We start from the raw sequence: 11,927 nt of genomic DNA, 5'->3' as shown, positions 1-11,927 counted from the left end.
ACTTTTCTTTATAGGATATCTAAAGAAGCTTTATTACAATTTACCAAGTCTTGCTACTCAGAATCCTACAATCACCTGCAATTACTTCAACTTTTTGTGCTCATTGTTTGAAATTTCGTTTACAAAAATCACTGGTCAAATCTTTCTTTCTCACACTCATCTCGGGGTTATTGTTGCTACGTAACATTAATAATAAAAAACAAAAAAGAAAGAAAATCGTTGGCTTCTCATTGTGTGAAGTTATTGGGGACAGATGATATTATACTACTGCCCACAGTACTATGTAAACTGTGCCATTATCTCTTGTCGTTAAGGCCATCATTTATGAACTGCAACTGCTGGCACACACATACATGCTTGCCCACACACCCACTCACCCACACACCCACACACACAGGGTGTCTGCATGTGAGCATGTTTGCAAACACTTAGTCTTTTAATTGCTGGCTTTGTTTTTTATAGTAAATGCTGGTGGGGGTCGGTGGTCTGCACAAAATATGAGGTGCGTTGAGATGAACAGGCACTCACAAAGAGCCCCTTGTTTCCTCAGCAATCTGTTCTCAGTTGCAATGCAATTAAAGACTAGTTTACTGGCGAGGACCTTGCTTTTCTCTGCATGTGACGCAATCCTCCAGGTTTGCCCAGCTGAAGGCTGAGTGATGGGCATGCACACGCAGCAGCAAGCACAAAAAACCAGACACGTGTATGTGCATACAGGGGGAGACACACACGGACAAACATGGACTTGTGCATGCCTGCGAGCATGCATATACACCTACACACACAGATGTCATTTAAGCTCAGCCAAAGCTGGCAGAAGGAAAACACTCCACTTTACTTCAGCACAAGGCATGCCCTGTATGAGGCTCTTATTTTACCAACCTTACAATGATGATAAATCTCAATGAGTCACAGAAACTTTCACATTAATGGCAAAGATATATATATATATATATATATATATATATATATATATATATATATATATATATATATACCGCAGACATGAGCGAGACAGATAAATATGAAGGCATGCCGGCTCGGACGTCGCCCGGATCAACAAGGTCCGCGTCAGGTGTTGAGGAACCAGGGCACCCTGACGAAAAGTGGGCTACTGGAACAAGAAGGCATCGGTGGGCAAGGGACGAAAACAGGGCGTTGTTGGAATGCTACTACGCAAGTAACCCCGGCGGAAGGGGCTACATGAATAGGATGAGGGACCTATGGATTCTTCGATACCCAACATCCACAATGACGGCGAAACAACTAGTAGCTCAGTGTTCCAACATTCGAAAGAAGGGACTGCTCTCACAGCTAGAGATTGACGAGGTACAACACAAATGCTACGGCAAGGAGGAGTCAGGACGCCAGGTCAGGGGGGAGATATCATCACCCCCACCCGAGATTGGGTACATAGCCCCAAGTGCGATAGGAGAAGGATCGTTGAGTGCCAGAGGAACTGACCTGAAAAATAGGATCATGGCCAAGCTTGAAACCTGGATCCCCCGTAGCCGGTTACCAAGATTACGTGAAGTACCCTCAGAAGGTCTGCTAGATGATGTTAATGCAGCACTATGGGCAATACCTACAACCACGATTACCGACACTAACAAGCTGATCTACAATACGGCAGCAGTGATCAGTGAGATGCTTGGCTACAAGTTGAACAGCCACAAGGGGCAGTACCCTCCATGGAGAAGGAGGCTAGAGGGCAAGATCAAAGTAGCACGGAGGGAAGTTAGCCAACTAACGGAGTTGCAGAAAGGTGCGACAAATAAGGTGCCTAAGAAATACAGCAAGCTGTCCATACCTGAGGCCTTGGAAACTGCCAAGCAAAGACTCACAGCCTTGGCCAGCCGCTTGAGGAGGTACACCAGAGAGATAGAAGGCAGGAGAATAAACCAGCTGTTCTCCACAGAACCAGCAAAGGTGTACTCTCAGTGGCAAGGGAACAATAAGAGAATAGCACCACCAAGGCTGGAGACGGAGCAATACTGGAAGAGCATATGGGAGAAGGATGCAACCCATAACGGCAATGCTCAGTGGCTAGAGGATCTGAGGGCAGACCACAGCGACCTCCCTGAACAGGGTCCAGTAACCATCACAGTGGCAGATATCCAAGAAAGGGTCTCCAGTATGAAGAGTTGGACAGCACCAGGGCCCGACATGGTTCACGCCTACTGGCTGAAGAAGCTGACTGCACTCCACGAGCGTCTGGCAGCACAAATGAACCAGCTACTAGTTAACGAAAGACACCCGGAATGGCTAACTGAAGGCCGGACGGTCCTGATCCCCAAGGACCCCAAGAAGGGACCGGTCCCCTCCAACTACCGACCAATAACCTGCCTCAGTACTACATGGAAGCTCCTGTCAGGCATCATATCGGCTAAGATGAACAGGCACATGGGTCAATACATGAGCGGGACACAGAAAGGAATTGGCAAGAATACCAGAGGTGCAAAACACCAGCTACTGGTAGACAGAACAATCAGCCGAGACTGCAAGACCAGACTGACCAACCTGTGCACTGCCTGGATTGATTACAAGAAGGCCTATGACTCAATGCCCCACAGCTGGATACTGGAATGCCTAGAATTGTACAAGATCAATGGGACCCTAAGAGCCTTCATCAGGAACTCAATGGGGATGTGGCGTACAACACTAGAGGCCAACTCCAAGCCCATAGCACAAGTTACCATCAAGTGCGGGATCTACCAAGGAGATGCTCTGTCCCCACTGCTGTTCTGCATAGGCCTGAACCCCCTCAGTGAGATCATTAACAAGACTGGCTACGGATACCGACTACGGAACGGAGCAGTTGTCAGCCACCTCCTGTACATGGATGACATCAAGCTGTATGCCAAGAGTGAACGAGACATCGATTCACTGATCCACACTACCAGGCTATACAGCAATGACATTGGAATGTCGTTCGGACTGGAGAAGTGTAGTCGGATGGTAACAAAGAGAGGGAAGGTAGTCAGAACTGAGGGGATTGAACTACCAGAAGGCAACATTGCAGACATAGAGGACAGTTACAAGTACCTGGGGATCCCGCAGGCAAATGGGAACCATGAAGAGGCCGCTAGAAAGGCTGCAACCACCAAGTACCTGCAGAGGGTCAGGCAAGTCCTGAGGAGTCAGCTGAATGGTAAGAACAAGATTCGGGCCATCAACACATACGCCCTGCCCGTGATCAGGTACCCTGCTGGGGTAATAAGCTGGCCAAAGGAGGAGATAGAAGCCACTGACATAAAGACAAGAAAGCTCCTTACCATGCATGGAGGGTTTCACCCCAAGTCCAGCACCCTGAGGCTGTACGCTAAGCGGAAGGAAGGGGGCCGGGGACTGGTGAGTGTCAGCACCACAGTCCAGGATGAGACAACGAACATCCAAGAATACATTGGGAAGATGGCCCCAACTGACCGAGTGCTCAGTGAATACCTCAGGCAGCAGAAACCCAAGAAAGAGGAGGGAGACGAGGAACCATCATGGAAGGACAGGCCCCTGCACGGTATGTACCACCGGCAGATAGAGGAGGTGGCTGATATCCAGAAATCCTACCAGTGGCTGGACAAAGCTGGACTGAAAGACAGCACAGAGGCACTAATCATGGCAGCACAAGAACAAGCTCTGAGTACAAGATCCATAGAGGCTGGGGTCTATCACACCAGGCAAGACCCCAGGTGCAGGCTGTGTAAAGATGCCCCAGAGACAATCCAGCACATAACAAGCTAATCAAGTTCGCAGATGACACCACCGTTATTGGGCTCATCTCTGACGGGGATGAGTCTGCCTACAGGAGGGAGGTTGAACGTCTGGTGTCCTGGTGCAGCCACAACAACCTGGTGCTGAATGCCCAGAAGACAGTGGAGATTATTGTGGACTTCAGGAAGCACACAGCCCCACTCCCCCCCATCATCCTGACTGACACCCCCATCACCTCTGTGGACTCATTCCGCTTCCTGGGTACCACCATCACCCAGGACCTGAAGTGGGAGCCCACCATCACCTCCGTCATCAAGAAAGCCCAGCAGAGGATGTACTTCCTGAGGCAGCTGAAGAAATTCAACCTGCCAACACGGACGATGATGCAATTCTACACTGCAATCATCGAGTCCATCCTCACCTCCTCCATCACCGTGTGGTACGCTGGAGCCACTATCAGGGACAAACAGAGACTGCAGCGTGTTGTGCGCTCTGCTGAGAAGGTGATTGGCTGCAGACTCCCATCTCTGCAGGACCTGTACACCTCCAGGACACTGCGGCGTGCAGCCCGGATCTCAGCTGACCCTTCTCACCCTGGACACAGTCTGTTTGACCTGCTCCCCTCAGGCAGGAGGCTCCGGTCCATTCGCACCAGAACCTCTCGCCACAAGAACAGTTTCTTCCCCTCTGCTGTTGGACACATGAACAATAACCACATGACTGTCCCCGCCACTAACACATGACCCTACGCTGTGTCACTGCATCATTTCATGTCTGGCACTGATCACCACCTGCACTCATGTATATATCTTTCTACGTAGCACTCTTAATTCTTATTCTCATGTATATATCTCATGTATATCTCATGCACATATCTTTCTTTCTACATAGCACTTTAATTCTTATTGTTTGCACTGAAGCACCGCAGCAAATTCCTAATGTTGTAAACCTCAACATCTGGCAATAAACCCATTCTGATTCTGATTCTGATTCTGATTCTGATTCTGAACAGCAGGGTGCAAGATGCTAGCAGGCAAGGCATACATGGAACGCCATAACCAAGTGGCCGGCATAGTGTACAGGAACATCTGTGCCGAGTATAACCTGGAAGTCCCGAGGTCAAAATGGGAGATGCCCCCAAGGGTGGTGGAGAATGACCGAGCTAAGATCCTGTGGGACTTCCAGATACAGACGGACAAAATGGTGGTGGCTAACCAACCGGACATAGTGGTGGTAGACAAACAGAAGAAGACGGCCGTAGTGATCGATGTAGCGGTTCCGAATGACAGCAATATCAGGAAGAAGGAACACGAGAAGCTGGAGAAATACCAAGGGCTCAGAGAAGAGCTCGAGAGGATGTGGAGGGTGAAGGTAATGGTGGTCCCCGTGGTAATCGGAGCACTAGGTGCGGTGACTCCCAAGCTAGGCGAGTGGCTCCAGCAGATCCCGGGAATAACATCGGAGATCTCTGTCCAGAAGAGCGCAGTCCTGGGAACAGCTAAGATACTGCGCAGGACCCTCAAGCTCCCAGGCCTCTGGTAGAGGACCCGAGCTTGAAGGATAAACCGCCCGCAGGGGCGTGCTGGGTGTTTTCATATATATATATATATATATATATATATATATATATACACTCAACAAAAATATAAACGCAACACCTTTGTTACTGCTCCCATTCCCCATGGGATGGACGTAGAGACCTAAAATTCATTCCAGATACACACCATCCCTCCCAAACAGTGGTCACAAATCAGTCCAAATGTGTGGTAGTGGGCACATCTGCTATATTGAGATAATCCATCCCACCTCACAGGTGTGCCACATCAGGATGCTGATCTGACACCATGAGTAGTGCACAGGTGTACCTCAGACTGCCCACAACAAAAAGGCCACCCTGGAATGTGCAGTTTTTTGTGCTATTGGGGGTCTGGGGACCCAGAACCGGTCAGTATCTGGTGTGACCACCATTTGCCTCATGCAGTGCAACACATCGTCGCATGGAGTCTATCAGATTGTCAATTGTGGCCTGTGGAATGTTGGTCCACTCCACTTCAATGGCTGTGCGAGGTTGTTGGATATTCGTGGGAACTGGTACACGCTGTCGTATACGCCGGTCAAGCACATCCCGAACATGCTCAATGGGTGACATGTCCGGTGAGTATGCTGGCCATGCAAGAACTGGGACATTCTCAGCTGCCATCTGCCCTGAACAATGTGAACCATGATTCATCCGTGAAGCGCACACCTCTCCAACGTGCCAGACGCCATCGAATGTGAGCATTTGCCCACACAAGTCTGTTACGGCGACGAGCTGGAGTCAGGTCAAGACTCCGATGAGGACGACGGGCATGCAGTTGAGCGTCCCTGAGACGGTTTCTGACAGTTTGTGCAGAAATTGTTTGGTTGTGCAAACCAATTGTTCCAGCAGCTGTCTGGGTGGCTGGTCTCAGACGATCTTGGAGGTGAACCTGCTGGATGTGGAGGTCCTGGGCTGGTGTGGTTACACGAGGTCTGCGGTTGTGAGGCCGGTTGGATGTGCTGCCATATTCTCTGAAACGCCTGTGGAGACGGCTTATGGTTGAGAAATGAACATTCAATGCACGGGCGACAGATCTGGTTGACATTCCTGCTGTCAGCATGCCAATTGCACGCTCCCTCATTGCTTGTGGCATCTGTGGCATTTTGCTGTGAGACAAAACTGCACATTCCAGGGTGGCCTTTTGTTGTGGGCAGTCTGAGGTACACCTGTGCACTACTCATGATGTCAGATCAGCATCCTGATGTGGCACACCTGTGAGGTGGGATGGATTATCTCAATATAGCAGATGTGCCCACTACCACACATTTGGACTGATTTGTGACCACTGTTTGTGAGGGATGGTTATATTGTGTATCTGGAATGAATTTTAGGTCTCTACGTCCATCCCATGGGGAATGGGAGCAGTAACAAAGGTGTTGCGTTTATATTTTTGTTGAGTGTATATATATATCCTATTCATGTAGCCCCTTCCGCCGGGGTTACTTGCGTAGTAGCATTCCAACAACGCCCTGTTTTCGTCTCTTGCCCACCGATGCCTTCTTGTTCCAGTAGCCCACTTTTCGTCAGGGTGCCCTGGTTCCTCAACACCTGACGCGGACCTTGTTGATCCGGGCGACATCCGAGCCGGCATGCCTTCATATTTATCTGTCTCGCGAGTGGCTCCAGCAGATCCCGGGAACAACATCGGAGATCTCTGTCCAGAAGAGCGCAGTCCTGGAATCAGCTAAGATACTGCGCAGGACCCTCAAGCTCCCAGGCCTCTGGTAGAGGACCCGAGCTTGAAGGATAAACCGCCCACAGGGGCGTGATGGGTGTTTTTTTTATTTTTATATCATATATGTATATATATATATATATATATATATATATATATATATATATATATATATATATCATATATATATATATATATATATATATATATATATATATATATATATATATATATATATATATATATGTCATATATACAAGAGACAAAAACAGGGCGTTGTTGGAATGCTACTATGCAAGTAACCCCAAGCTTGAAACCTGGATCCCCCGTAGCCGGTTACCAAGATTACGTGAAGTACCCTCAGAAGGTCTGCTAGATGATGTTAATGCAGCACTACGGACAATACCTACAACCACGATTACCGACACTAATAAGCTGATCTACAATACGGCAGCAGTGATCAGTGAGATGCTTGGCTACAAGTTGAACAGCCACAAGGGGCAGTACCCTCCATGGAGAAGGAGGCTAGAGGGCAAGATCAAAGTAGCACGGAGGGAGGTTAGCCAACTAACGGAGTTGCAGAAAGGTGCGACAAAGAAGGTGCATAAGAAATACAGCAAGCTGTCCACACCTGAGGCCTTGGAAACTGCCAAGCAAAGACTCACAGCCTTGGCCAGCCGCTTGAGGAGGTACACCAGAGAGATAGAAGGCAGGAGAATAAACCAAATGTTCTCCACGGAACCAGCCAAGGTGTACTCTCAGTGGCAAGGGAACAATAATAATAATAAGAGAACAGCACCACCAAGGCTGGAGACGGAGCAATACTGGAAGAGCATATGGGAGAAGGACGCAACCCATAACGGCAATGCTCAGTGGCTAGTGGATCTGAGGGCAGACCACAGCGACCTCCCTGAACAGGGTCCAGTAACCATCACAGTGGCAGATATCCAAGAAAGGGTCTCCAGTATGAAGAGTTGGACAGCACCAGGGCCCGACATGGTTCACGCCTACTGGCTAAAGAAGCTGACTGCACTCCACGAGCGTCTGGCAGCACAAATGAACCAGCTGCTAGTTAACGAGAGACACCCGGAATGGCTAACCGAAGGTCGGACGGTCCTGATCCCCAAGGACCCCAAGAAGGGACCGGTCCCCTCCAACTACCGACCAATAACCTGCCTCAGTACTACATGGAAGCTCCTGTCAGGCATCATATCGGCTAAGATGAACAGGCACATGGGTCAATACATGAGCGGGACACAGAAAGGAATTGGCAAGAATACCAGAGGCGCAAAACACCAGCTACTGGTAGACAGAACAGTCAGCCGAGACTGCAAGACCAGACTGACCAACCTGTGCACTGCCTGGATTGATTACAAGAAGGCCTATGACTCAATGCCCCACAGCTGGATACTGGAATGCCTTGAATTGTACAAGATCAATGGGACCCTAAGAGCCTTCATCAGGAACTCAATGGGGATGTGGCGCACAACACTAGAGGCCAACTCCAAACCCATAGCACAAGTCACCATCAAGTGCGGGATCTACCAAGGAGATGCTCTGTCCCCACTGCTGTTCTGCATAGGCCTGAACCCCCTCAGTGAGATCATTAACAAGACTGGCTACGGATACCGACTACGGAACGGAGCAGTTGTCAGCCACCTCCTGTACATGGATGACATCAAGCTGTATGCCAAGAGTGAACGAGACATCGATTCACTGATCCACACTACCAGGCTATACAGCAATGACATTGGAATGTTGTTCGGACTGGAGAAGTGTAGTCGGATGGTAACAAAGAGAGGGAAGGTAGTCAGAACTGAGTGGATTGAACTACCAGAAGGAAACATTGCAGACATAGTGGACAGTTACAAGTACCTGGGGATCCCGCAGGCGAATGGGAACCACAAAGAGGCCGCTAGAAAAGCTGCAACCACCAAGTACCTGCAGAGGGTCAGGCAAGTCCTGAGGAGTGAGCTGAACGGTAAGAACAAGATCCGGGCCATCAACACATACGCCCTGCCCGTGATCAGGTACCCTGCTGGGGTAATAGGCTGGCCAAAGGAGGAGATAGAAGCCACTAACATAAAGACAAGAAAGCTCCTTACCATGCATGGAGGGTTTCACCCCAAGTCCAGCACCCTGAGGCTGTACGCTAAGCGGAAGGAAGGGGGCCGGGGACTGGTGAGTGTCAGCACCACAGTCCAGGATGAGACAACGAACATCCAAGAATACATTGGGAAGATGGCCCCAACTGACCGAGTGCTAGATTAGATTAGATTAGATTAGATAGAACTTTATTAATCCCTCGGGTGGGTTCCTCTGGGAAATTCGATTTCCAAAAAAGCACAGCACCGACAGAAGTTACAGAGTTACAGAATATTATATATATATATATATATACACACACACACACACACATATATATAAATACAGAGACAATATAAATAAAATATACGAAGGGGATAAATAGAATAAATAGGAATAAAAATAAAAATACAAGTGAATTGCACATTTCAAGTATTGAGTCTATTGCACCGTTGACTATTTACAAAAGTATTGCACAAAAGGTATTGCACAGTGAGGTGAAGAGGCACTACAGCTTAGTTGTTCCCCCCTCCTTTGTCCTCCTGTTTCCCCTCCCTCTCCCCTCCAGAGAGGAGTTAAACAGTCTGATGGCGTGTGGGACAAAGGAGTTTTTAAGTCTGTTAGTTCTTGTCTTTGGGAGAAGCAACCTGTCACTGAACAGACTCTTCTGGTTGTTAATGGCCGTGTGCAGAGGATGCCCAGCATTGTTCATAATGTCCAGCAGTTTCTTTAATGTCCTTTTCTCTGCCACTGTCACCAGAGTGTCCAGCTTCATGCCGACCACAGAGCTAGCCCTCCTGATCAGTTTCTCCAGCCTGGATGAGTCCTTCTTTGCTGTGCTGCTCCCCCAGCACACCACAGCATAGAAAAGTACTCCAGCAACCACCGACTGGTAAAACATCCTCAGGAGCTTCCTGCAGATGTTAAAAGACCTCAGCCTCCTGAGGAAGTACAGTCGGCTTTGGGCTTTTTTATACAGGTGCTCTGTGTTGCATGACCAGTCCAGTTTATTGTCCACCCACAGCCCGAGGTACTTGTACTTGTTGACCACCTCCACCTCCTCCCCCTCTATCTGAACCGGTAGTGGACCTTCTCTGGACCTCCCGAAGTCCACAACCAGTTCCTTAGTCTTTGAGGTGTTGAGTTGCAGGTGGTTTGTGTGACTCCATGCGACAAAGTTCTAGGTGAATACCTCAGGCAGCAGAAACCCAAGAAAGAGGAGGGAGACGAGGAACCATCATGGAAGGACAGGCCCCTGCACGGTATGTACCACCGGCAGATAGAGGAGGTGGCTGATATCCAGAAATCCTACCAGTGGCTGGACAAAGCTGGACTGAAAGACAGCACAGAGGCACTAATCATGGCAGCACAAGAACAAGCTCTGAGTACAAGATCCATAGAGGCTGGGGTCTATCACACCAGGCAAGACCCCAGGTGCAGGCTGTGTAAAGATGCCCCAGAGACAATCCAGCACATAACAGCAGGGTGCAAGATGCTAGCAGGCAAGGCATACATGGAACGCCATAACCAAGTGGCCGGCATAGTGTACAGGAACATCTGTGCCGAGTATAACCTGGAAGTCCCGAGGTCAAAATGGGAGATGCCCCCAAGGGTGGTGGAGAATGACCGAGCTAAGATCCTGTGGGACTTCCAGATACAGACAGACAAAATGGTGGTGGCTAACCAACCGGACATAGTGGTGGTAGACAAACAGAAGAAGACGGCCGTAGTGATCGATGTAGCGGTTCCGAATGACAGCAATATCAGGAAGAAGGAACACGAGAAGCTGGAGAAATACCAAGGGCTCAGAGAAGAGCTCGAGAGGATGTGGAGGGTGAAGGTAACGGTGGTCCCCGTGGTAATTGGAGCACTAGGTGCGGTGACTCCCAAGCTAGGCGAGTGGCTCCAGCAGATCCCAGGAATAACATCGGAGATCTCTGTCCAGAAGAGCGCAGTCCTGGGAACAGCTAAGATACTGCGCAGGACCCTCAAGCTCCCAGGCCTCTGGTAGAGGACCCGAGCTTGAAGGATAAACCGCCTGCAGAGGCATGCTGGGTGGTTTGCTTATATATATATATATATATATATATATATATATATATATATATATATATATATATATATATATATATATTAGGGGTGCAACGATATTCGTATCGATATTGAACCGTTCGATACAGTGCTTTCGGTTCGGTACGCATATGTATCGAACAATACAACATTTGTAATTTATTTGATCAACTTTCCTTCTGACGATGCTGTCTGTGTGGAGCGCTCAGTGAATCTGCGTTCGACTACTCCGCCTGGGCTGCACTGTCGAGAGCAGATCCACTGAGCGCTCCACACAGACAGCATCGTCAGAAGGAAGAGCGCAGGGCAAGCTAGCGAGACAGAAGTTAAGCTCTCCTTACATGGCAAATTGAACCTCTCCCACCCTCATTCAGATCTGGCGTTTGGAATTATTTTGGTTTTCATGTGACGTATGACCCTGAAGGTAAACGCGTCATGGACTAAAGTAAAACAGTATGTTGGATGTGCCACGCAATGCTCAATTACATGGGTGGGAGCTAGTGTGTTAGCGCAGTTAGCTCGTTAACTTATTGGCCGTCTAGCCCCGTGCACGGGGCTATCAGGGGTAGCTCGTTAACGGACATTTGCAGTGTTGTGGCGCTAAGGTCATTTTAACGAGGTTAACCGGAAAGCACTAGTGGGAACACAACGAATATGACTGCACATTGACGCCGACATCATCCTAGTGCAAAGACAAAAACAACAAGCATGCATGCTACAAACTTTACCCGAGTCATTTAGACAGCCGTTAGCACATGATTCTCCTTATGGGGACCTGATATGTTTAATATGCTGCTGAGAATATAGCCC

This window comes from Copadichromis virginalis, linkage group LG20 (genome assembly GCF_057382275.1).
Source record: "Copadichromis virginalis isolate Kocher_CV1m ecotype Utaka linkage group LG20, C_Virginalis_male_GT1.1, whole genome shotgun sequence".
Taxonomy (NCBI): domain Eukaryota; kingdom Metazoa; phylum Chordata; class Actinopteri; order Cichliformes; family Cichlidae; genus Copadichromis; species Copadichromis virginalis.
This window is presented reverse-complemented; position numbering follows the sequence as displayed.